The 22,299-nt window shown below is 53.5% G+C and overlaps 21 non-coding genes across 21 annotated transcripts; 14 read left to right on the top strand and 7 right to left on the bottom strand.

The window, feature by feature from the left end:
- Positions 1–1,126: 1,126 nt before the first annotated feature.
- On the top strand, positions 1,127–1,198 carry TRNAE-UUC (transfer RNA glutamic acid (anticodon UUC)). Its single transcript has one exon. It is a non-coding gene; the product is annotated as a tRNA-Glu (tRNA).
- A 1,828-nt stretch (positions 1,199–3,026) lies between these two features.
- On the bottom strand, positions 3,027–3,109 carry TRNAL-UAA (transfer RNA leucine (anticodon UAA)). The gene has a single exon. It is a non-coding gene; the product is annotated as a tRNA-Leu (tRNA).
- A 243-nt stretch (positions 3,110–3,352) lies between these two features.
- Positions 3,353–3,424, top strand: TRNAE-UUC (transfer RNA glutamic acid (anticodon UUC)). Its single transcript has one exon. It is a non-coding gene; the product is annotated as a tRNA-Glu (tRNA).
- A 630-nt stretch (positions 3,425–4,054) lies between these two features.
- Positions 4,055–4,126, top strand: TRNAE-CUC (transfer RNA glutamic acid (anticodon CUC)). The gene has a single exon. It is a non-coding gene; the product is annotated as a tRNA-Glu (tRNA).
- A 1,120-nt stretch (positions 4,127–5,246) lies between these two features.
- On the bottom strand, positions 5,247–5,329 carry TRNAL-UAA (transfer RNA leucine (anticodon UAA)). Its single transcript has one exon. It is a non-coding gene; the product is annotated as a tRNA-Leu (tRNA).
- A 243-nt stretch (positions 5,330–5,572) lies between these two features.
- Positions 5,573–5,644, top strand: TRNAE-UUC (transfer RNA glutamic acid (anticodon UUC)). Its single transcript has one exon. It is a non-coding gene; the product is annotated as a tRNA-Glu (tRNA).
- A 630-nt stretch (positions 5,645–6,274) lies between these two features.
- On the top strand, positions 6,275–6,346 carry TRNAE-CUC (transfer RNA glutamic acid (anticodon CUC)). The gene has a single exon. It is a non-coding gene; the product is annotated as a tRNA-Glu (tRNA).
- Positions 6,347–7,798: 1,452 nt separating this feature from the next.
- TRNAE-UUC (transfer RNA glutamic acid (anticodon UUC)) lies at positions 7,799–7,870 on the top strand. The gene has a single exon. It is a non-coding gene; the product is annotated as a tRNA-Glu (tRNA).
- Positions 7,871–8,500: 630 nt separating this feature from the next.
- Positions 8,501–8,572, top strand: TRNAE-CUC (transfer RNA glutamic acid (anticodon CUC)). Its single transcript has one exon. It is a non-coding gene; the product is annotated as a tRNA-Glu (tRNA).
- Positions 8,573–9,698: 1,126 nt separating this feature from the next.
- Positions 9,699–9,781, bottom strand: TRNAL-UAA (transfer RNA leucine (anticodon UAA)). Its single transcript has one exon. It is a non-coding gene; the product is annotated as a tRNA-Leu (tRNA).
- A 243-nt stretch (positions 9,782–10,024) lies between these two features.
- On the top strand, positions 10,025–10,096 carry TRNAE-UUC (transfer RNA glutamic acid (anticodon UUC)). The gene has a single exon. It is a non-coding gene; the product is annotated as a tRNA-Glu (tRNA).
- A 1,828-nt stretch (positions 10,097–11,924) lies between these two features.
- On the bottom strand, positions 11,925–12,007 carry TRNAL-UAA (transfer RNA leucine (anticodon UAA)). The gene has a single exon. It is a non-coding gene; the product is annotated as a tRNA-Leu (tRNA).
- A 243-nt stretch (positions 12,008–12,250) lies between these two features.
- On the top strand, positions 12,251–12,322 carry TRNAE-UUC (transfer RNA glutamic acid (anticodon UUC)). The gene has a single exon. It is a non-coding gene; the product is annotated as a tRNA-Glu (tRNA).
- Positions 12,323–12,952: 630 nt separating this feature from the next.
- On the top strand, positions 12,953–13,024 carry TRNAE-CUC (transfer RNA glutamic acid (anticodon CUC)). Its single transcript has one exon. It is a non-coding gene; the product is annotated as a tRNA-Glu (tRNA).
- Positions 13,025–14,144: 1,120 nt separating this feature from the next.
- TRNAL-UAA (transfer RNA leucine (anticodon UAA)) lies at positions 14,145–14,227 on the bottom strand. Its single transcript has one exon. It is a non-coding gene; the product is annotated as a tRNA-Leu (tRNA).
- Positions 14,228–14,470: 243 nt separating this feature from the next.
- Positions 14,471–14,542, top strand: TRNAE-UUC (transfer RNA glutamic acid (anticodon UUC)). The gene has a single exon. It is a non-coding gene; the product is annotated as a tRNA-Glu (tRNA).
- A 1,828-nt stretch (positions 14,543–16,370) lies between these two features.
- TRNAL-UAA (transfer RNA leucine (anticodon UAA)) lies at positions 16,371–16,453 on the bottom strand. The gene has a single exon. It is a non-coding gene; the product is annotated as a tRNA-Leu (tRNA).
- A 945-nt stretch (positions 16,454–17,398) lies between these two features.
- Positions 17,399–17,470, top strand: TRNAE-CUC (transfer RNA glutamic acid (anticodon CUC)). Its single transcript has one exon. It is a non-coding gene; the product is annotated as a tRNA-Glu (tRNA).
- Positions 17,471–18,590: 1,120 nt separating this feature from the next.
- Positions 18,591–18,673, bottom strand: TRNAL-UAA (transfer RNA leucine (anticodon UAA)). The gene has a single exon. It is a non-coding gene; the product is annotated as a tRNA-Leu (tRNA).
- A 243-nt stretch (positions 18,674–18,916) lies between these two features.
- On the top strand, positions 18,917–18,988 carry TRNAE-UUC (transfer RNA glutamic acid (anticodon UUC)). The gene has a single exon. It is a non-coding gene; the product is annotated as a tRNA-Glu (tRNA).
- Positions 18,989–19,618: 630 nt separating this feature from the next.
- TRNAE-CUC (transfer RNA glutamic acid (anticodon CUC)) lies at positions 19,619–19,690 on the top strand. The gene has a single exon. It is a non-coding gene; the product is annotated as a tRNA-Glu (tRNA).
- Positions 19,691–22,299: the final 2,609 nt, after the last annotated feature.

Below are 22,299 nucleotides of genomic sequence, written 5' to 3'. Positions count from 1 at the left end.
TGAAACGGAAGTCTGGTTCAGGGTAAGAAAAAGCTGAGCTGCACGTACCGAAAGCAGCAGAGCCCAGCGGCGGAGAGGGTGTGGCCAGGGCTGTCTGATTTGCATAGTGACCAGTGGCATCTTGGGAATGTACAGGCTTTGGAGCCTAACGGGTGCTGCAGGGGTCTGCCTGGCCGGAGCAATGCCTGTCTGGCGCTCCCCTCAGGACACACGTGTCTTCCGTTCGAGCATGGAGGGTGAGGGACATGGGTCACCCTCATATACAGGGGTGTGGGCATGGGCAGGATGGGGCGTGGGGGACCCGTCAGGGCATTGCCCGTTTGGAAGCCCGTTCGGAAGGCAAGAGGAGGCGGAGGCGGAGGCGGGAATCTCTGCTCAATTTTTTCCCGAGGCCTGGGGACAAGCCTTTGCACATTTGATCCAGCCGGGCCTGCATCAGCAGATCCTGCTCCGATGGCAAGGGAGAGCCTGCAGGTGTAAATCAAAGAAAGGGGAGAAATCCGCAAGAGGCGGGTTAACAAATTCCAGTGGCAGGCCCATGTCCCCCAGGAAGCAAGTACTTCCTCCTGCTCCCTTCAGTGGGAAAAGACATAGGAGGTGTATTTCTCTAAGCAGGGGCTCTGCGTAGGTGGCACTGCATTGCTTTGGGAAGCATCCATGCTAAGTGCAGAGTAGCAGCAGACCCCACAGCTGAGACGTGAATTGGGACTGTTAAGGAAGGGCACTGGGAGGGTGAGGAGGGCAGAGGAAAATGCTTTAAAAAAGCATCTGCAAGTTCCTACACACCCGCTGAAAACCCATACCAGGGATGGAGCTCGAACCCATGCGGACAACTGTCCATTGGATCTTAAGTCCAACGCCTTAACCACTCGGCCACCCTGGTGAGACCCTAGGCCCTGCCTTACTCAGCTCCCTTTTCATGCTGGCTGCTCCAGCGCAGGCTGTCCAGCAAGAGGTGATTGCAGAGTAAAAAGGCTTTTGCAGGAGGATAAAGGTAATTGCTTATGACAAACACACTGTGTGACACCTAACTTTTCCCCACTCGTACTTTATGGGCAATCTATACAGTGGAGTTAGCTTAGTCACAATAAGGAAGTGAGCAAGGCAGGCTCACAAGAGCATCTCCTCCCTGGTGGTCTAGTGGCTAGGATTCGGCGCTTTCACCGCCGCGGCCCGGGTTCGATTCCCGGTCAGGGAAGATCCCTCTAAGACGTAGACGTGCGTAATTTGTCCACGCAGCTCAGCTTTTTTTAATCGAAGGTCCTTAAAAAGGCACCCCGACCTATAGACGAAAGCAGAGGAAAGGGGCTGGGTCCCCTGTGTCCCAGGTTGCTTTGCTCCCATTGCCCTCAGCCACCTTCATGCGCACGCAGTCCCCCACCCAGTCAGGTGCTCTATGTGGGCGTAAAGTGCAGTACCAGCTCATCAGAAAGGTAAATTGCTGGAAAACCCGGCTGCGATGTATACATCTACTTTGGAGCACTCTTCTCCCTTGCACTCTTGAATCGGTCATTCGCAATGTATTCTTCCAGCAAGCTGAATAACGAGGTAGGTGTGAGAAGGTGTACCAGCTGTCTTTGAGCTATCAGCGGCCACTAGGTGTCCCTCTTGTGATTTCCCGGGGATCCCGATTGTACAGGAATTCGTCGGTTCAGTAGCACGGGGGAGGGGATGGCCTGTGCTTGGAAGTGACAAACAGTCTGGTGGAATCATGAGTGTTTTTTCAAGTTCTGATTCATATTCGCTGTAGAATAAAATATGCTTTCAGCCCCCATGAGCTTTGTCACTAGGAGAGCAGTGTAGGAACTTTTGCTGTATGGCTGTGGGTTCCCTGGTGGTCTAGTGGTTAGGATTCGGCGCTCTCACCGCCGCGGCCCGGGTTCGATTCCCGGTCAAGGAACAGTCCTTCTTCTGCCCTTGAATGCTTTTCCTTCCCGCAGGTCAGGGCTTCTCAAAATGAATTTGCTTTTCTGACAAACAGTTTGCCTAGCATCCCGCAATCTGGCTCCTAATTTGATTTTCGCAAGGTTCCCTTTGAGTTGCTTTCCTCGGCGGGAGGACAATCTCTTGTGCAAGGCTCTTGAGGAAGTGAGATTCTGTATTCCGAGGTGCGCTTCTTTTCGTAGGCTTCTGACCACATGGTGTGTGGCAGGAAGTCATCTTTGACAGGGCCGCAGGCTTTGTCTCCAAATGGCATCCCGGACCCACTGCAACCCACCTTTTTGCTGAAACGGAAGTCTGGTTCAGGGTAAGAAAAAGCTGAGCTGCACGTACCGAAAGCAGCAGAGCCCAGCGGCGGAGAGGGTGTGGCCAGGGCTGTCTGATTTGCATAGTGACCAGTGGCATCTTGGGAATGTACAGGCTTTGGAGCCTAACGGGTGCTGCAGGGGTCTGCCTGGCCGGAGAAATGCCTGTCTGGCGCTCCCCTCAGGACACACGTGTCTTCCGTTCGAGCATGGAGGGTGAGGGACATGGGTCACCCTCATATACAGGGGTGTGGGCATGGGCAGGGTGGGGCGTGGGGTACCCGTCAGGGCATTGCCCGTTTGGAAGCCCGTTCGGAAGGCAAGAGGAGGCGGAGGCGGAGGCGGGAATCTCTGCTCAATTTTTTCCCGAGGCCTGGGGACAAGCCTTTGCACATTTGATCCAGCCGGGCCTGCATCAGCAGATCCTGCTCCGATGGCAAGGGAGAGCCTGCAGGTTTAAATCAAAGAAAGGGGAGAAATCCGCAAGAGGCGGGTTAACAAATTCCAGTGGCAGGCCCATGTTCCCCAGGAAGCAAGTACTTCCTCCTGCTCCCTTCAGTGGGAAAAGACATAGGAGGTGTATTTCTCTAAGCAGGGGCTCTGCGTAGGTGGCACTGCATTGCTTTGGGAAGCATCCATGCTAAGTGCAGAGTAGCAGCAGACCCCACAGCTGAGACGTGAATTGGGACTGTTAAGGAAGGGCACTGGGAGGGTGAGGAGGGCAGAGGAAAATGCTTTAAAAAAGCATCTGCAAGTTCCTACACACCCGCTGAAAACCCATACCAGGGATGGGGCTCGAACCCATGCGGACAACTGTCCATTGGATCTTAAGTCCAACGCCTTAACCACTCGGCCACCCTGGTGAGACCCTAGGCCCTGCCTTACTCAGCTCCCTTTTCATGCTGGCTGCTCCAGCGCAGGCTGTCCAGCAAGAGGTGATTGCAGAGTAAAAAGGCTTTTGCAGGAGGATAAAGGTAATTGCTTATGACAAACACACTGTGTGACACCTAACTTTTCCCCACTCGTACTTTATGGGCAATCTATACAGTGGAGTTAGCTTAGTCACAATAAGGAAGTGAGCAAGGCAGGCTCACAAGAGCATCTCCTCCCTGGTGGTCTAGTGGCTAGGATTCGGCGCTTTCACCGCCGCGGCCCGGGTTCGATTCCCGGTCAGGGAAGATCCCTCTAAGAAGTAGACGTGCGTAATTTGTCCACGCAGCTCAGCTTTTTTTAATCGAAGGTCCTTAAAAAGGCACCCCGACCTATAGACGAAAGCAGAGGAAAGGGGCTGGGTCCCCTGTGTCCCAGGTTGCTTTGCTCCCATTGCCCTCAGCCACCTTCATGCGCACGCAGTCCCCCACCCAGTCAGGTGCTCTATGTGGGCGTAAAGTGCAGTACCAGCTCATCAGAAAGGTAAATTGCTGGAAAACCCGGCTGCGATGTATACATCTACTTTGGAGCACTCTTCTCCCTTGCACTCTTGAATCGGTCATTCGCAATGTATTCTTCCAGCAAGCTGAATAACGAGGTAGGTGTGAGAAGGTGTACCAGCTGTCTTTGAGCTATCAGCGGCCACTAGGTGTCCCTCTTGTGATTTCCCGGGGATCCCGATTGTACAGGAATTCGTCGGTTCAGTAGCACGGGGGAGGGGATGGCCTGTGCTTGGAAGTGACAAACAGTCTGGTGGAATCATGAGTGTTTTTTCAAGTTCTGATTCATATTCGCTGTAGAATAAAATATGCTTTCAGCCCCCATGAGCTTTGTCACTAGGAGAGCAGTGTAGGAACTTTTGCTGTATGGCTGTGGGTTCCCTGGTGGTCTAGTGGTTAGGATTCGGCGCTCTCACCGCCGCGGCCCGGGTTCGATTCCCGGTCAGGGAACAGTCCTTCTTCTGCCCTTGAATGCTTTTCCTTCCCGCAGGTCAGGGCTTCTCAAAATGAATTTGCTTTTCGGACAAACAGTTTGCCTAGCATCCCGCAATCTGGCTCCTAATTTGATTTTCGCAAGGTTCCCTTTGAGTTGCTTTCCTCGGCGGGAGGACAATCTCTTGTGCAAGGCTCTTGAGGAAGTGAGATTCTGTATTCCGAGGTGCGCTTCTTTTCGTAGGCTTCTGACCACATGGTGTGTGGCAGGAAGTCATCTTTGACAGGGCCGCAGGCTTTGTCTCCAAATGGCATCCCGGACCCACTGCAACCCACCTTTTTGCTGAAACGGAAGTCTGGTTCAGGGTAAGAAAAAGCTGAGCTGCACGTACCGAAAGCAGCAGAGCCCAGCGGCGGAGAGGGTGTGGCCAGGGCTGTCTGATTTGCATAGTGACCAGTGGCATCTTGGGAATGTACAGGCTTTGGAGCCTAACGGGTGCTGCAGGGGTCTGCCTGGCCGGAGAAATGCCTGTCTGGCGCTCCCCTCAGGACACACGTGTCTTCCGTTCGAGCATGGAGGGTGAGGGACATGGGTCACCCTCATATACAGGGGTGTGGGCATGGGCAGGGTGGGGCGTGGGGTACCCGTCAGGGCATTGCCCGTTTGGAAGCCCGTTCGGAAGGCAAGAGGAGGCGGAGGCGGGAATCTCTGCTCAATTTTTTCCCGAGGCCTGGGGACAAGCCTTTGCACATTTGATCCAGCCGGGCCTGCATCAGCAGATCCTGCTCCGATGGCAAGGGAGAGCCTGCAGGTGTAAATCAAAGAAAGGGGAGAAATCCGCAAGAGGCGGGTTAACAAATTCCAGTGGCAGGCCCATGTTCCCCAGGAAGCAAGTACTTCCTCCTGCTCCCTTCAGTGGGAAAAGACATAGGAGGTGTATTTCTCTAAGCAGGGGCTCTGCGTAGGTGGCACTGCATTGCTTTGGGAAGCATCCATGCTAAGTGCAGAGTAGCAGCAGACCCCACAGCTGAGACGTGAATTGGGACTGTTAAGGAAGGGCACTGGGAGGGTGAGGAGGGCAGAGGAAAATGCTTTAAAAAAGCATCTGCAAGTTCCTACACACCCGCTGAAAACCCATACCAGGGATGGGGCTCGAACCCATGCGGACAACTGTCCATTGGATCTTAAGTCCAACGCCTTAACCACTCGGCCACCCTGGTGAGACCCTAGGCCCTGCCTTACTCAGCTCCCTTTTCATGCTGGCTGCTCCAGCGCAGGCTGTCCAGCAAGAGGTGATTGCAGAGTAAAAAGGCTTTTGCAGGAGGATAAAGGTAATTGCTTATGACAAACACACTGTGTGACACCTAACTTTTCCCCACTCGTACTTTATGGGCAATCTATACAGTGGAGTTAGCTTAGTCACAATAAGGAAGTGAGCAAGGCAGGCTCACAAGAGCATCTCCTCCCTGGTGGTCTAGTGGCTAGGATTCGGCGCTTTCACCGCCGCGGCCCGGGTTCGATTCCCGGTCAGGGAAGATCCCTCTAAGACGTAGACGTGCGTAATTTGTCCACGCAGCTCAGCTTTTTTTAATCGAAGGTCCTTAAAAAGGCACCCCGACCTATAGACGAAAGCAGAGGAAAGGGGCTGGGTCCCCTGTGTCCCAGGTTGCTTTGCTCCCATTGCCCTCAGCCACCTTCATGCGCACGCAGTCCCCCACCCAGTCAGGTGCTCTATGTGGGCGTAAAGTGCAGTACCAGCTCATCAGAAAGGTAAATTGCTGGAAAACCCGGCTGCGATGTATACATCTACTTTGGAGCACTCTTCTCCCTTGCACTCTTGAATCGGTCATTCGCAATGTATTCTTCCAGCAAGCTGAATAACGAGGTAGGTGTGAGAAGGTGTACCAGCTGTCTTTGAGCTATCAGCGGCCACTAGGTGTCCCTCTTGTGATTTCCCGGGGATCCCGATTGTACAGGAATTCGTCGGTTCAGTAGCACGGGGGAGGGGATGGCCTGTGCTTGGAAGTGACAAACAGTCTGGTGGAATCATGAGTGTTTTTTCAAGTTCTGATTCATATTCGCTGTAGAATAAAATATGCTTTCAGCCCCCATGAGCTTTGTCACTAGGAGAGCAGTGTAGGAACTTTTGCTGTATGGCTGTGGGTTCCCTGGTGGTCTAGTGGTTAGGATTCGGCGCTCTCACCGCCGCGGCCCGGGTTCGATTCCCGGTCAGGGAACAGTCCTTCTTCTGCCCTTGAATGCTTTTCCTTCAAGCAGGTCAGGGCTTCTCAAAATGAATTTGCTTTTCTGACAAACAGTTTGCCTAGCATCCCGCAATCTGGCTCCTAATTTGATTTTCGCAAGGTTCCCTTTGAGTTGCTTTCCTCGGCGGGAGGAAAATCTCTTGTGCAAGGCTCTTGAGGAAGTGAGATTCTGTATTCCGAGGTGCGCTTCTTTTCGTAGGCTTCTGACCACATGGTGTGCGGCAGGAAGTCATCTTTGACAGGGCCGCAGGCTTTGTCTCCAAATGGCATCCCGGACCCACTGCAACCCACCTTTTTGCTGAAACGGAAGTCTGGTTCAGGGTAAGAAAAAGCTGAGCTGCACGTACCGAAAGCAGCAGAGCCCAGCGGCGGAGAGGGTGTGGCCAGGGCTGTCTGATTTGCATAGTGACCAGTGGCATCTTGGGAATTTACAGGCTTTGGAGCCTAACGGGTGCTGCAGGGGTCTGCCTGGCCGGAGAAATGCCTGTCTGGCGCTCCCCTCAGGACACACGTGTCTTCCGTTCGAGCATGGAGGGTGAGGGACATGGGTCACCCTCATATACAGGGGTGTGGGCATGGGCAGGATGGGGCGTGGGGGACCCGTCAGGGCATTGCCCGTTTGGAAGCCCGTTCGGAAGGCAAGAGGAGGCGGAGGCGGAGGCGGGAATCTCTGCTCAATTTTTTCCCGAGGCCTGGGGACAAGCCTTTGCACATTTGATCCAGCCGGGCCTGCATCAGCAGATCCTGCTCCGATGGCAAGGGAGAGCCTGCAGGTGTAAATCAAAGAAAGGGGAGAAATCCGCAAGAGGCGGGTTAACAAATTCCAGTGGCAGGCCCATGTTCCCCAGGAAGCAAGTACTTCCTCCTGCTCCCTTCAGTGGGAAAAGACATAGGAGGTGTATTTCTCTAAGCAGGGGCTCTGCGTAGGTGGCACTGCATTGCTTTGGGAAGCATCCATGCTAAGTGCAGAGTAGCAGCAGACCCCACAGCTGAGACGTGAATTGGGACTGTTAAGGAAGGGCACTGGGAGGGTGAGGAGGGCAGAGGAAAATGCTTTAAAAAAGCATCTGCAAGTTCCTACACACCCGCTGAAAACCCATACCAGGGATGGAGCTCGAACCCATGCGGACAACTGTCCATTGGATCTTAAGTCCAACGCCTTAACCACTCGGCCACCCTGGTGAGACCCTAGGCCCTGCCTTACTCAGCTCCCTTTTCATGCTGGCTGCTCCAGCGCAGGCTGTCCAGCAAGAGGTGATTGCAGAGTAAAAAGGCTTTTGCAGGAGGATAAAGGTAATTGCTTATGACAAACACACTGTGTGACACCTAACTTTTCCCCACTCGTACTTTATGGGCAATCTATACAGTGGAGTTAGCTTAGTCACAATAAGGAAGTGAGCAAGGCAGGCTCACAAGAGCATCTCCTCCCTGGTGGTCTAGTGGCTAGGATTCGGCGCTTTCACCGCCGCGGCCCGGGTTCGATTCCCGGTCAGGGAAGATCCCTCTAAGACGTAGACGTGCGTAATTTGTCCACGCAGCTCAGCTTTTTTTAATCGAAGGTCCTTAAAAAGGCACCCCGACCTATAGACGAAAGCAGAGGAAAGGGGCTGGGTCCCCTGTGTCCCAGGTTGCTTTGCTCCCATTGCCCTCAGCCACCTTCATGCGCACGCAGTCCCCCACCCAGTCAGGTGCTCTATGTGGGCGTAAAGTGCAGTACCAGCTCATCAGAAAGGTAAATTGCTGGAAAACCCGGCTGCGATGTATACATCTACTTTGGAGCACTCTTCTCCCTTGCACTCTTGAATCGGTCATTCGCAATGTATTCTTCCAGCAAGCTGAATAACGAGGTAGGTGTGAGAAGGTGTACCAGCTGTCTTTGAGCTATCAGCGGCCACTAGGTGTCCCTCTTGTGATTTCCCGGGGATCCCGATTGTACAGGAATTCGTCGGTTCAGTAGCACGGGGGAGGGGATGGCCTGTGCTTGGAAGTGACAAACAGTCTGGTGGAATCATGAGTGTTTTTTCAAGTTCTGATTCATATTCGCTGTAGAATAAAATATGCTTTCAGCCCCCATGAGCTTTGTCACTAGGAGAGCAGTGTAGGAACTTTTGCTGTATGGCTGTGGGTTCCCTGGTGGTCTAGTGGTTAGGATTCGGCGCTCTCACCGCCGCGGCCCGGGTTCGATTCCCGGTCAGGGAACAGTCCTTCTTCTGCCCTTGAATGCTTTTCCTTCCCGCAGGTCAGGGCTTCTCAAAATGAATTTGCTTTTCTGACAAACAGTTTGCCTAGCATCCCGCAATCTGGCTCCTAATTTGATTTTCGCAAGGTTCCCTTTGAGTTGCTTTCCTCGGCGGGAGGAAAATCTCTTGTGCAAGGCTCTTGAGGAAGTGAGATTCTGTATTCCGAGGTGCGCTTCTTTTCGTAGGCTTCTGACCACATGGTGTGCGGCAGGAAGTCATCTTTGACAGGGCCGCAGGCTTTGTCTCCAAATGGCATCCCGGACCCACTGCAACCCACCTTTTTGCTGAAACGGAAGTCTGGTTCAGGGTAAGAAAAAGCTGAGCTGCACGTACCGAAAGCAGCAGAGCCCAGCGGCGGAGAGGGTGTGGCCAGGGCTGTCTGATTTGCATAGTGACCAGTGGCATCTTGGGAATGTACAGGCTTTGGAGCCTAACGGGTGCTGCAGGGGTCTGCCTGGCCGGAGAAATGCCTGTCTGGCGCTCCCCTCAGGACACACGTGTCTTCCGTTCGAGCATGGAGGGTGAGGGACATGGGTCACCCTCATATACAGGGGTGTGGGCATGGGCAGGATGGGGCGTGGGGGACCCGTCAGGGCATTGCCCGTTTGGAAGCCCGTTCGGAAGGCAAGAGGAGGCGGAGGCGGAGGCGGGAATCTCTGCTCAATTTTTTCCCGAGGCCTGGGGACAAGCCTTTGCACATTTGATCCAGCCGGGCCTGCATCAGCAGATCCTGCTCCGATGGCAAGGGAGAGCCTGCAGGTGTAAATCAAAGAAAGGGGAGAAATCCGCAAGAGGCGGGTTAACAAATTCCAGTGGCAGGCCCATGTTCCCCAGGAAGCAAGTACTTCCTCCTGCTCCCTTCAGTGGGAAAAGACATAGGAGGTGTATTTCTCTAAGCAGGGGCTCTGCGTAGGTGGCACTGCATTGCTTTGGGAAGCATCCATGCTAAGTGCAGAGTAGCAGCAGACCCCACAGCTGAGACGTGAATTGGGACTGTTAAGGAAGGGCACTGGGAGGGTGAGGAGGGCAGAGGAAAATGCTTTAAAAAAGCATCTGCAAGTTCCTACACACCCGCTGAAAATCCATACCAGGGATGGGGCTCGAACCCATGCGGACAACTGTCCATTGGATCTTAAGTCCAACGCCTTAACCACTCGGCCACCCTGGTGAGACCCTAGGCCCTGCCTTACTCAGCTCCCTTTTCATGCTGGCTGCTCCAGCGCAGGCTGTCCAGCAAGAGGTGATTGCAGAGTAAAAAGGCTTTTGCAGGAGGATAAAGGTAATTGCTTATGACAAACACACTGTGTGACACCTAACTTTTCCCCACTCGTACTTTATGGGCAATCTATACAGTGGAGTTAGCTTAGTCACAATAAGGAAGTGAGCAAGGCAGGCTCACAAGAGCATCTCCTCCCTGGTGGTCTAGTGGCTAGGATTCGGCGCTTTCACCGCCGCGGCCCGGGTTCGATTCCCGGTCAGGGAAGATCCCTCTAAGACGTAGACGTGCGTAATTTGTCCACGCAGCTCAGCTTTTTTTAATCGAAGGTCCTTAAAAAGGCACCCCGACCTATAGACGAAAGCAGAGGAAAGGGGCTGGGTCCCCTGTGTCCCAGGTTGCTTTGCTCCCATTGCCCTCAGCCACCTTCATGCGCACGCAGTCCCCCACCCAGTCAGGTGCTCTATGTGGGCGTAAAGTGCAGTACCAGCTCATCAGAAAGGTAAATTGCTGGAAAACCCGGCTGCGATGTATACATCTACTTTGGAGCACTCTTCTCCCTTGCACTCTTGAATCGGTCATTCGCAATGTATTCTTCCAGCAAGCTGAATAACGAGGTAGGTGTGAGAAGGTGTACCAGCTGTCTTTGAGCTATCAGCGGCCACTAGGTGTCCCTCTTGTGATTTCCCGGGGATCCCGATTGTACAGGAATTCGTCGGTTCAGTAGCACGGGGGAGGGGATGGCCTGTGCTTGGAAGTGACAAACAGTCTGGTGGAATCATGAGTGTTTTTTCAAGTTCTGATTCATATTCGCTGTAGAATAAAATATGCTTTCAGCCCCCATGAGCTTTGTCACTAGGAGAGCAGTGTAGGAACTTTTGCTGTATGGCTCTGGGTTCCCTGGTGGTCTAGTGGTTAGGATTCGGCGCTCTCACCGCCGCGGCCCGGGTTCGATTCCCGGTCAGGAAACAGTCCTTCTTCTGCCCTTGAATGCTTTTCCTTCCCGCAGGTCAGGGCTTCTCAAAATGAATTTGCTTTTCTGACAAACAGTTTGCCTAGCATCCCGCAATCTGGCTCCTAATTTGATTTTCGCAAGGTTCCCTTTGAGTTGCTTTCCTCGGCGGGAGGAAAATCTCTTGTGCAAGGCTCTTGAGGAAGTGAGATTCTGTATTCCGAGGTGCGCTTCTTTTCGTAGGCTTCTGACCACATGGTGTGCGGCAGGAAGTCATCTTTGACAGGGCCGCAGGCTTTGTCTCCAAATGGCATCCCGGACCCACTGCAACCCACCTTTTTGCTGAAACGGAAGTCTGGTTCAGGGTAAGAAAAAGCTGAGCTGCACGTACCGAAAGCAGCAGAGCCCAGCGGCGGAGAGGGTGTGGCCAGGGCTGTCTGATTTGCATAGTGACCAGTGGCATCTTGGGAATGTACAGGCTTTGGAGCCTAACGGGTGCTGCAGGGGTCTGCCTGGCCGGAGAAATGCCTGTCTGGCGCTCCCCTCAGGACACACGTGTCTTCCGTTCGAGCATGGAGGGTGAGGGACATGGGTCACCCTCATATACAGGGGTGTGGGCATGGGCAGGATGGGGCGTGGGGGACCCGTCAGGGCATTGCCCGTTTGGAAGCCCGTTCGGAAGGCAAGAGGAGGCGGAGGCGGAGGCGGGAATCTCTGCTCAATTTTTTCCCGAGGCCTGGGGACAAGCCTTTGCACATTTGATCCAGCCGGGCCTGCATCAGCAGATCCTGCTCCGATGGCAAGGGAGAGCCTGCAGGTGTAAATCAAAGAAAGGGGAGAAATCCGCAAGAGGCGGGTTAACAAATTCCAGTGGCAGGCCCATGTTCCCCAGGAAGCAAGTACTTCCTCCTGCTCCCTTCAGTGGGAAAAGACATAGGAGGTGTATTTCTCTAAGCAGGGGCTCTGCGTAGGTGGCACTGCATTGCTTTGGGAAGCATCCATGCTAAGTGCAGAGTAGCAGCAGACCCCACAGCTGAGACGTGAATTGGGACTGTTAAGGAAGGGCACTGGGAGGGTGAGGAGGGCAGAGGAAAATGCTTTAAAAAAGCATCTGCAAGTTCCTACACACCCGCTGAAAACCCATACCAGGGATGGGGCTCGAACCCATGCGGACAACTGTCCATTGGATCTTAAGTCCAACGCCTTAACCACTCGGCCACCCTGGTGAGACCCTAGGCCCTGCCTTACTCAGCTCCCTTTTCATGCTGGCTGCTCCAGCGCAGGCTGTCCAGCAAGAGGTGATTGCAGAGTAAAAAGGCTTTTGCAGGAGGATAAAGGTAATTGCTTATGACAAACACACTGTGTGACACCTAACTTTTCCCCACTCGTACTTTATGGGCAATCTATACAGTGGAGTTAGCTTAGTCACAATAAGGAAGTGAGCAAGGCAGGCTCACAAGAGCATCTCCTCCCTGGTGGTCTAGTGGCTAGGATTCGGCGCTTTCACCGCCGCGGCCCGGGTTCGATTCCCGGTCAGGGAAGATCCCTCTAAGACGTAGACGTGCGTAATTTGTCCACGCAGCTCAGCTTTTTTTAATCGAAGGTCCTTAAAAAGGCACCCCGACCTATAGACGAAAGCAGAGGAAAGGGGCTGGGTCCCCTGTGTCCCAGGTTGCTTTGCTCCCATTGCCCTCAGCCACCTTCATGCGCACGCAGTCCCCCACCCAGTCAGGTGCTCTATGTGGGCGTAAAGTGCAGTACCAGCTCATCAGAAAGGTAAATTGCTGGAAAACCCGGCTGCGATGTATACATCTACTTTGGAGCACTCTTCTCCCTTGCACTCTTGAATCGGTCATTCGCAATGTATTCTTCCAGCAAGCTGAATAACGAGGTAGGTGTGAGAAGGTGTACCAGCTGTCTTTGAGCTATCAGCGGCCACTAGGTGTCCCTCTTGTGATTTCCCGGGGATCCCGATTGTACAGGAATTCGTCGGTTCAGTAGCACGGGGGAGGGGATGGCCTGTGCTTGGAAGTGACAAACAGTCTGGTGGAATCATGAGTGTTTTTTCAAGTTCTGATTCATATTCGCTGTAGAATAAAATATGCTTTCAGCCCCCATGAGCTTTGTCACTAGGAGAGCAGTGTAGGAACTTTTGCTGTATGGCTGTGGGTTCCCTGGTGGTCTAGTGGTTAGGATTCGGCGCTCTCACCGCCGCGGCCCGGGTTCGATTCCCGGTCAGGGAACAGTCCTTCTTCTGCCCTTGAATGCTTTTCCTTCCCGCAGGTCAGGGCTTCTCAAAATGAATTTGCTTTTCTGACAAACAGTTTGCCTAGCATCCCGCAATCTGGCTCCTAATTTGATTTTCGCAAGGTTCCCTTTGAGTTGCTTTCCTCGGCGGGAGGACAATCTCTTGTGCAAGGCTCTTGAGGAAGTGAGATTCTGTATTCCGAGGTGCGCTTCTTTTCGTAGGCTTCTGACCACATGGTGTGTGGCAGGAAGTCATCTTTGACAGGGCCGCAGGCTTTGTCTCCAAATGGCATCCCGGACCCACTGCAACCCACCTTTTTGCTGAAACGGAAGTCTGGTTCAGGGTAAGAAAAAGCTGAGCTGCACGTACCGAAAGCAGCAGAGCCCAGCGGCGGAGAGGGTGTGGCCAGGGCTGTCTGATTTGCATAGTGACCAGTGGCATCTTGGGAATGTACAGGCTTTGGAGCCTAACGGGTGCTGCAGGGGTCTGCCTGGCCGGAGAAATGCCTGTCTGGCGCTCCCCTCAGGACACACGTGTCTTCCGTTCGAGCATGGAGGGTGAGGGACATGGGTCACCCTCATATACAGGGGTGTGGGCATGGGCAGGGTGGGGCGTGGGGTACCCGTCAGGGCATTGCCCGTTTGGAAGCCCGTTCGGAAGGCAAGAGGAGGCGGAGGCGGGAATCTCTGCTCAATTTTTTCCCGAGGCCTGGGGACAAGCCTTTGCACATTTGATCCAGCCGGGCCTGCATCAGCAGATCCTGCTCCGATGGCAAGGGAGAGCCTGCAGGTGTAAATCAAAGAAAGGGGAGAAATCCGCAAGAGGCGGGTTAACAAATTCCAGTGGCAGGCCCATGTTCCCCAGGAAGCAAGTACTTCCTCCTGCTCCCTTCAGTGGGAAAAGACATAGGAGGTGTATTTCTCTAAGCAGGGGCTCTGCGTAGGTGGCACTGCATTGCTTTGGGAAGCATCCATGCTAAGTGCAGAGTAGCAGCAGACCCCACAGCTGAGACGTGAATTGGGACTGTTAAGGAAGGGCACTGGGAGGGTGAGGAGGGCAGAGGAAAATGCTTTAAAAAAGCATCTGCAAGTTCCTACACACCCGCTGAAAACCCATACCAGGGATGGGGCTCGAACCCATGCGGACAACTGTCCATTGGATCTTAAGTCCAACGCCTTAACCACTCGGCCACCCTGGTGAGACCCTAGGCCCTGCCTTACTCAGCTCCCTTTTCATGCTGGCTGCTCCAGCGCAGGCTGTCCAGCAAGAGGTGATTGCAGAGTAAAAAGGCTTTTGCAGGAGGATAAAGGTAATTGCTTATGACAAACACACTGTGTGACACCTAACTTTTCCCCACTCGTACTTTATGGGCAATCTATACAGTGGAGTTAGCTTAGTCACAATAAGGAAGTGAGCAAGGCAGGCTCACAAGAGCATCTCCTCCCTGGTGGTCTAGTGGCTAGGATTCGGCGCTTTCACCGCCGCGGCCCGGGTTCGATTCCCGGTCAGGGAAGATCCCTCTAAGACGTAGACGTGCGTAATTTGTCCACGCAGCTCAGCTTTTTTTAATCGAAGGTCCTTAAAAAGGCACCCCGACCTATAGACGAAAGCAGAGGAAAGGGGCTGGGTCCCCTGTGTCCCAGGTTGCTTTGCTCCCATTGCCCTCAGCCACCTTCATGCGCACGCAGTCCCCCACCCAGTCAGGTGCTCTATGTGGGCGTAAAGTGCAGTACCAGCTCATCAGAAAGGTAAATTGCTGGAAAACCCGGCTGCGATGTATACATCTACTTTGGAGCACTCTTCTCCCTTGCACTCTTGAATCGGTCATTCGCAATGTATTCTTCCAGCAAGCTGAATAACGAGGTAGGTGTGAGAAGGTGTACCAGCTGTCTTTGAGCTATCAGCGGCCACTAGGTGTCCCTCTTGTGATTTCCCGGGGATCCCGATTGTACAGGAATTCGTCGGTTCAGTAGCACGGGGGAGGGGATGGCCTGTGCTTGGAAGTGACAAACAGTCTGGTGGAATCATGAGTGTTTTTTCAAGTTCTGATTCATATTCGCTGTAGAATAAAATATGCTTTCAGCCCCCATGAGCTTTGTCACTAGGAGAGCAGTGTAGGAACTTTTGCTGTATGGCTCTGGGTTCCCTGGTGGTCTAGTGGTTAGGATTCGGCGCTCTCACCGCCGCGGCCCGGGTTCGATTCCCGGTCAGGAAACAGTCCTTCTTCTGCCCTTGAATGCTTTTCCTTCCCGCAGGTCAGGGCTTCTCAAAATGAATTTGCTTTTCTGACAAACAGTTTGCCTAGCATCCCGCAATCTGGCTCCTAATTTGATTTTCGCAAGGTTCCCTTTGAGTTGCTTTCCTCGGCGGGAGGAAAATCTCTTGTGCAAGGCTCTTGAGGAAGTGAGATTCTGTATTCCGAGGTGCGCTTCTTTTCGTAGGCTTCTGACCACATGGTGTGCGGCAGGAAGTCATCTTTGACAGGGCCGCAGGCTTTGTCTCCAAATGGCATCCCGGACCCACTGCAACCCACCTTTTTGCTGAAACGGAAGTCTGGTTCAGGGTAAGAAAAAGCTGAGCTGCACGTACCGAAAGCAGCAGAGCCCAGCGGCGGAGAGGGTGTGGCCAGGGCTGTCTGATTTGCATAGTGACCAGTGGCATCTTGGGAATGTACAGGCTTTGGAGCCTAACGGGTGCTGCAGGGGTCTGCCTGGCCGGAGAAATGCCTGTCTGGCGCTCCCCTCAGGACACACGTGTCTTCCGTTCGAGCATGGAGGGTGAGGGACATGGGTCACCCTCATATACAGGGGTGTGGGCATGGGCAGGATGGGGCGTGGGGGACCCGTCAGGGCATTGCCCGTTTGGAAGCCCGTTCGGAAGGCAAGAGGAGGCGGAGGCGGAGGCGGGAATCTCTGCTCAATTTTTTCCCGAGGCCTGGGGACAAGCCTTTGCACATTTGATCCAGCCGGGCCTGCATCAGCAGATCCTGCTCCGATGGCAAGGGAGAGCCTGCAGGTGTAAATCAAAGAAAGGGGAGAAATCCGCAAGAGGCGGGTTAACAAATTCCAGTGGCAGGCCCATGTTCCCCAGGAAGCAAGTACTTCCTCCTGCTCCCTTCAGTGGGAAAAGACATAGGAGGTGTATTTCTCTAAGCAGGGGCTCTGCGTAGGTGGCACTGCATTGCTTTGGGAAGCATCCATGCTAAGTGCAGAGTAGCAGCAGACCCCACAGCTGAGACGTGAATTGGGACTGTTAAGGAAGGGCACTGGGAGGGTGAGGAGGGCAGAGGAAAATGCTTTAAAAAAGCATCTGCAAGTTCCTACACACCCGCTGAAAACCCATACCAGGGATGGGGCTCGAACCCATGCGGACAACTGTCCATTGGATCTTAAGTCCAACGCCTTAACCACTCGGCCACCCTGGTGAGACCCTAGGCCCTGCCTTACTCAGCTCCCTTTTCATGCTGGCTGCTCCAGCGCAGGCTGTCCAGCAAGAGGTGATTGCAGAGTAAAAAGGCTTTTGCAGGAGGATAAAGGTAATTGCTTATGACAAACACACTGTGTGACACCTAACTTTTCCCCACTCGTACTTTATGGGCAATCTATACAGTGGAGTTAGCTTAGTCACAATAAGGAAGTGAGCAAGGCAGGCTCACAAGAGCATCTCCTCCCTGGTGGTCTAGTGGCTAGGATTCGGCGCTTTCACTGCCGCGGCCCGGGTTCGATTCCCGGTCAGGGAAGATCCCTCTAAGACGTAGACGTGCGTAATTTGTCCACGCAGCTCAGCTTTTTTTAATCGAAGGTCCTTAAAAAGGCACCCCGACCTATAGACGAAAGCAGAGGAAAGGGGCTGGGTCCCCTGTGTCCCAGGTTGCTTTGCTCCCATTGCCCTCAGCCACCTTCATGCGCACGCAGTCCCCCACCCAGTCAGGTGCTCTATGTGGGCGTAAAGTGCAGTACCAGCTCATCAGAAAGGTAAATTGCTGGAAAACCCGGCTGCGATGTATACATCTACTTTGGAGCACTCTTCTCCCTTGCACTCTTGAATCGGTCATTCGCAATGTATTCTTCCAGCAAGCTGAATAACGAGGTAGGTGTGAGAAGGTGTACCAGCTGTCTTTGAGCTATCAGCGGCCACTAGGTGTCCCTCTTGTGATTTCCCGGGGATCCCGATTGTACAGGAATTCGTCGGTTCAGTAGCACGGGGGAGGGGATGGCCTGTGCTTGGAAGTGACAAACAGTCTGGTGGAATCATGAGTGTTTTTTCAAGTTCTGATTCATATTCGCTGTAGAATAAAATATGCTTTCAGCCCCCATGAGCTTTGTCACTAGGAGAGCAGTGTAGGAACTTTTGCTGTATGGCTGTGGGTTCCCTGGTGGTCTAGTGGTTAGGATTCGGCGCTCTCACCGCCGCGGCCCGGGTTCGATTCCCGGTCAGGGAACAGTCCTTCTTCTGCCCTTGAATGCTTTTCCTTCCCGCAGGTCAGGGCTTCTCAAAATGAATTTGCTTTTCTGACAAACAGTTTGCCTAGCATCCCGCAATCTGGCTCCTAATTTGATTTTCGCAAGGTTCCCTTTGAGTTGCTTTCCTCGGCGGGAGGACAATCTCTTGTGCAAGGCTCTTGAGGAAGTGAGATTCTGTATTCCGAGGTGCGCTTCTTTTCGTAGGCTTCTGACCACATGGTGTGTGGCAGGAAGTCATCTTTGACAGGGCCGCAGGCTTTGTCTCCAAATGGCATCCCGGACCCACTGCAACCCACCTTTTTGCTGAAACGGAAGTCTGGTTCAGGGTAAGAAAAAGCTGAGCTGCACGTACCGAAAGCAGCAGAGCCCAGCGGCGGAGAGGGTGTGGCCAGGGCTGTCTGATTTGCATAGTGACCAGTGGCATCTTGGGAATGTACAGGCTTTGGAGCCTAACGGGTGCTGCAGGGGTCTGCCTGGCCGGAGAAATGCCTGTCTGGCGCTCCCCTCAGGACACACGTGTCTTCCGTTCGAGCATGGAGGGTGAGGGACATGGGTCACCCTCATATACAGGGGTGTGGGCATGGGCAGGGTGGGGCGTGGGGTACCCGTCAGGGCATTGCCCGTTTGGAAGCCCGTTCGGAAGGCAAGAGGAGGCGGAGGCGGGAATCTCTGCTCAATTTTTTCCCGAGGCCTGGGGACAAGCCTTTGCACATTTGATCCAGCCGGGCCTGCATCAGCAGATCCTGCTCCGATGGCAAGGGAGAGCCTGCAGGTGTAAATCAAAGAAAGGGGAGAAATCCGCAAGAGGCGGGTTAACAAATTCCAGTGGCAGGCCCATGTTCCCCAGGAAGCAAGTACTTCCTCCTGCTCCCTTCAGTGGGAAAAGACATAGGAGGTGTATTTCTCTAAGCAGGGGCTCTGCGTAGGTGGCACTGCATTGCTTTGGGAAGCATCCATGCTAAGTGCAGAGTAGCAGCAGACCCCACAGCTGAGACGTGAATTGGGACTGTTAAGGAAGGGCACTGGGAGGGTGAGGAGGGCAGAGGAAAATGCTTTAAAAAAGCATCTGCAAGTTCCTACACACCCGCTGAAAACCCATACCAGGGATGGGGCTCGAACCCATGCGGACAACTGTCCATTGGATCTTAAGTCCAACGCCTTAACCACTCGGCCACCCTGGTGAGACCCTAGGCCCTGCCTTACTCAGCTCCCTTTTCATGCTGGCTGCTCCAGCGCAGGCTGTCCAGCAAGAGGTGATTGCAGAGTAAAAAGGCTTTTGCAGGAGGATAAAGGTAATTGCTTATGACAAACACACTGTGTGACACCTAACTTTTCCCCACTCGTACTTTATGGGCAATCTATACAGTGGAGTTAGCTTAGTCACAATAAGGAAGTGAGCAAGGCAGGCTCACAAGAGCATCTCCTCCCTGGTGGTCTAGTGGCTAGGATTCGGCGCTTTCACCGCCGCGGCCCGGGTTCGATTCCCGGTCAGGGAAGATCCCTCTAAGACGTAGACGTGCGTAATTTGTCCACGCAGCTCAGCTTTTTTTAATCGAAGGTCCTTAAAAAGGCACCCCGACCTATAGACGAAAGCAGAGGAAAGGGGCTGGGTCCCCTGTGTCCCAGGTTGCTTTGCTCCCATTGCCCTCAGCCACCTTCATGCGCACGCAGTCCCCCACCCAGTCAGGTGCTCTATGTGGGCGTAAAGTGCAGTACCAGCTCATCAGAAAGGTAAATTGCTGGAAAACCCGGCTGCGATGTATACATCTACTTTGGAGCACTCTTCTCCCTTGCACTCTTGAATCGGTCATTCGCAATGTATTCTTCCAGCAAGCTGAATAACGAGGTAGGTGTGAGAAGGTGTACCAGCTGTCTTTGAGCTATCAGCGGCCACTAGGTGTCCCTCTTGTGATTTCCCGGGGATCCCGATTGTACAGGAATTCGTCGGTTCAGTAGCACGGGGGAGGGGATGGCCTGTGCTTGGAAGTGACAAACAGTCTGGTGGAATCATGAGTGTTTTTTCAAGTTCTGATTCATATTCGCTGTAGAATAAAATATGCTTTCAGCCCCCATGAGCTTTGTCACTAGGAGAGCAGTGTAGGAACTTTTGCTGTATGGCTGTGGGTTCCCTGGTGGTCTAGTGGTTAGGATTCGGCGCTCTCACCGCCGCGGCCCGGGTTCGATTCCCGGTCAGGGAACAGTCCTTCTTCTGCCCTTGAATGCTTTTCCTTCCCGCAGGTCAGGGCTTCTCAAAATGAATTTGCTTTTCTGACAAACAGTTTGCCTAGCATCCCGCAATCTGGCTCCTAATTTGATTTTCGCAAGGTTCCCTTTGAGTTGCTTTCCTCGGCGGGAGGACAATCTCTTGTGCAAGGCTCTTGAGGAAGTGAGATTCTGTATTCCGAGGTGCGCTTCTTTTCGTAGGCTTCTGACCACATGGTGTGCGGCAGGAAGTCATCTTTGACAGGGCCGCAGGCTTTGTCTCCAAATGGCATCCCGGACCCACTGCAACCCACCTTTTTGCTGAAACGGAAGTCTGGTTCAGGGTAAGAAAAAGCTGAGCTGCACGTACCGAAAGCAGCAGAGCCCAGCGGCGGAGAGGGTGTGGCCAGGGCTGTCTGATTTGCATAGTGACCAGTGGCATCTTGGGAATGTACAGGCTTTGGAGCCTAACGGGTGCTGCAGGGGTCTGCCTGGCCGGAGCAATGCCTGTCTGGCGCTCCCCTCAGGACACACGTGTCTTCCGTTCGAGCATGGAGGGTGAGGGACATGGGTCACCCTCATATACAGGGGTGTGGGCATGGGCAGGATGGGGCGTGGGGGACCCGTCAGGGCATTGCCCGTTTGGAAGCCCGTTCGGAAGGCAAGAGGAGGCGGAGGCGGAGGCGGGAATCTCTGCTCAATTTTTTCCCGAGGCCTGGGGACAAGCCTTTGCACATTTGATCCAGCCGGGCCTGCATCAGCAGATCCTGCTCCGATGGCAAGGGAGAGCCTGCAGGTGTAAATCAAAGAAAGGGGAGAAATCCGCAAGAGGCGGGTTAACAAATTCCAGTGGCAGGCCCATGTCCCCCAGGAAGCAAGTACTTCCTCCTGCTCCCTTCAGTGGGAAAAGACATAGGAGGTGTATTTCTCTAAGCAGGGGCTCTGCGTAGGTGGCACTGCATTGCTTTGGGAAGCATCCATGCTAAGTGCAGAGTAGCAGCAGACCCCACAGCTGAGACGTGAATTGGGACTGTTAAGGAAGGGCACTGGGAGGGTGAGGAGGGCAGAGGAAAATGCTTTAAAAAAGCATCTGCAAGTTCCTACACACCCGCTGAAAACCCATACCAGGGATGGAGCTCGAACCCATGCGGACAACTGTCCATTGGATCTTAAGTCCAACGCCTTAACCACTCGGCCACCCTGGTGAGACCCTAGGCCCTGCCTTACTCAGCTCCCTTTTCATGCTGGCTGCTCCAGCGCAGGCTGTCCAGCAAGAGGTGATTGCAGAGTAAAAAGGCTTTTGCAGGAGGATAAAGGTAATTGCTTATGACAAACACACTGTGTGACACCTAACTTTTCCCCACTCGTACTTTATGGGCAATCTATACAGTGGAGTTAGCTTAGTCACAATAAGGAAGTGAGCAAGGCAGGCTCACAAGAGCATCTCCTCCCTGGTGGTCTAGTGGCTAGGATTCGGCGCTTTCACCGCTGCGGCCCGGGTTCGATTCCCGGTCAGGGAAGATCCCTCTAAGACGTAGACGTGCGTAATTTGTCCACGCAGCTCAGCTTTTTTTAATCGAAGGTCCTTAAAAAGGCACCCCGACCTATAGACGAAAGCAGAGGAAAGGGGCTGGGTCCCCTGTGTCCCAGGTTGCTTTGCTCCCATTGCCCTCAGCCACCTTCATGCGCACGCAGTCCCCCACCCAGTCAGGTGCTCTATGTGGGCGTAAAGTGCAGTACCAGCTCATCAGAAAGGTAAATTGCTGGAAAACCCGGCTGCGATGTATACATCTACTTTGGAGCACTCTTCTCCCTTGCACTCTTGAATCGGTCATTCGCAATGTATTCTTCCAGCAAGCTGAATAACGAGGTAGGTGTGAGAAGGTGTACCAGCTGTCTTTGAGCTATCAGCGGCCACTAGGTGTCCCTCTTGTGATTTCCCGGGGATCCCGATTGTACAGGAATTCGTCGGTTCAGTAGCACGGGGGAGGGGATGGCCTGTGCTTGGAAGTGACAAACAGTCTGGTGGAATCATGAGTGTTTTTTCAAGTTCTGATTCATATTCGCTGTAGAATAAAATATGCTTTCAGCCCCCATGAGCTTTGTCACTAGGAGAGCAGTGTAGGAACTTTTGCTGTATGGCTGTGGGTTCCCTGGTGGTCTAGTGGTTAGGATTCGGCGCTCTCACCACCGCGGCCCGGGTTCGATTCCCGGTCAGGGAACAGTCCTTCTTCTGCCCTTGAATGCTTTTCCTTCCCGCAGGTCAGGGCTTCTCAAAATGAATTTGCTTTTCTGACAAACAGTTTGCCTAGCATCCCGCAATCTGGCTCCTAATTTGATTTTCGCAAGGTTCCCTTTGAGTTGCTTTCCTCGGCGGGAGGAAAATCTCTTGTGCAAGGCTCTTGAGGAAGTGAGATTCTGTATTCCGAGGTGCGCTTCTTTTCGTAGGCTTCTGACCACATGGTGTGCGGCAGGAAGTCATCTTTGACAGGGCCGCAGGCTTTGTCTCCAAATGGCATCCCGGACCCACTGCAACCCACCTTTTTGCTGAAACGGAAGTCTGGTTCAGGGTAAGAAAAAGCTGAGCTGCACGTACCGAAAGCAG

This window comes from Triturus cristatus, chromosome 5_2, assembly GCF_964204655.1.
Source record: "Triturus cristatus chromosome 5_2, aTriCri1.1, whole genome shotgun sequence".
Classification (NCBI taxonomy): Eukaryota; Metazoa; Chordata; class Amphibia; order Caudata; family Salamandridae; genus Triturus; species Triturus cristatus.
Note: the sequence above shows the minus strand (reverse complement) of the source record. Positions and strands in the feature narration are given on the sequence as shown.